The sequence below is a fragment of the Archocentrus centrarchus genome, chromosome 20 (genome assembly GCF_007364275.1).
Source record: "Archocentrus centrarchus isolate MPI-CPG fArcCen1 chromosome 20, fArcCen1, whole genome shotgun sequence".
Taxonomy (NCBI): domain Eukaryota; kingdom Metazoa; phylum Chordata; class Actinopteri; order Cichliformes; family Cichlidae; genus Archocentrus; species Archocentrus centrarchus.
In genome coordinates this window covers 22740294-22741982 of record NC_044365.1, presented here as the reverse complement: position 1 = coordinate 22741982, position 1689 = coordinate 22740294, and positions in this window count along the sequence as shown.

Below are 1689 nucleotides of genomic sequence, written 5' to 3'. Positions count from 1 at the left end.
GCACAGGGTGCCGGTGCTGCTGAGTGGAAGTCGAGCACACCACGTGACCACGAGGTCACACGTGACCCCAGCGCAGGTGGTCAGATGATGAGGGTAATTACTAATTATTAGAGGTTCCGAGGAAAAGTGGAGAGTTTGCTGAACAGCCTTCAAAGATTTTCAGTAAATATAAAAAAAAAAAAAAATTAAAAATTATGGCACAGGCTTTTTAAATAAGGTTTGGTATCAGGATAGGCCAGCAGTGCCCTACTCAAAACAGCCCTAGTAAAAATAAACATTAATTAATTAATAACACATTTGGTCAAAACAGACCATAACCTGGCTTTTAGAGCCAATGACACCAAATAAGAGTCAATAGCAGAATAAGCTGTCAGGCATTGGAAGAGAAGATTTGGCAACTTTTTCATGGGTGCAGCCCACATACTCAACTCTGCTGCTCAAACCCACGAATGCACTTTCCTTACAAATGTGGCACCATTTAAGGAGAAATAAACAGGCTTTCCAACGTATATTTCCTCACTTCATCATTCCACCCTGGAAAAAGAACTGTTCAAAGAAATCATCAAAAGCCCCAAATTACCATGACATTCATGCTCATGCTAAGCTTCTGAGCACACCTGTAAATATGATTATAACTTTTACTTAAGTAAAAAGTCTAACTGCCAACTTTATTACGACTGAGCCTGAAGAAGTGTGATCAGCCATTTCTACAGATCTTTTATTTCTGCTTAAATATCACATTTTTGTTATGATTTATGCATCGAGATGCTTTAAAATCTAATCAAATCCTCAGTTTATGAGGTTTGTAAGGTAAATGGAGTAACTGCTTGAGCCACTGCATTCAAAAACATGAAAAATATGCAGAGAATATACTGATGTTACATACAGAACAACAGTTAATCCATATATAAGGTATGGTCAGTGTAGATGATCTTAAAAAACTATCGCCAATCAGATTATATTTTAATTCCACAAGAGCAAGATTATCTATTAAAAATGTCCCCTTTCTCCCTTTAAATAAAGACCTGCTGCAGATTTTTAAGTTGCTACTTTATTGATCAAATGTTAAAAAAAAATTGCATTTCCATGATTTCTGTTCTGGGGTCAGAGGTCACAGTCAGCTACAGCACAGCAGAGCAGAGATTTGCTCCACGACACTTCAGGAAGGTAAATATCTGGGAGCACTGAATGTGAGCTGAATATGAAGGCTCATTTAAATGACCCACCACCATCAGACTGTTCTCTGAATGAATTTTATGGAGGAACAAATGAAGTTTAACATCCACTGGCTCAGGGAAGGAAGCGGCAAGTTTCGCTTCCCTATAAAGTAGCAGTCAGTTTACGTCATGACTGATTATTTTACAGAGGGATTTCCAGAATTGATTAGCCTGTTATGTTAAAGTATCACTTTTCATTTGCTGAAAGAAAGTTAAATAAATAAACCTCAGTCAAAGTCCATTTTAAATAAGAAAAATAAATTATATAAATGTCATTCAGCTTGCCGTACTCTCGTTGTTAACTGAGCTCTGCAACTTTTACACTTGATCTGGATTATTTCTGCCCCGTTTCACTCCAAGAATTTCTCGTTTGCTTTAGTCTTCCCACCAACAAGAGAGGGCTGTACCTCTTTAAGCCTGTAAGCCTGCGTCACTCTGTATATTTGTAAATCTACAATATAAAGTACAAAGG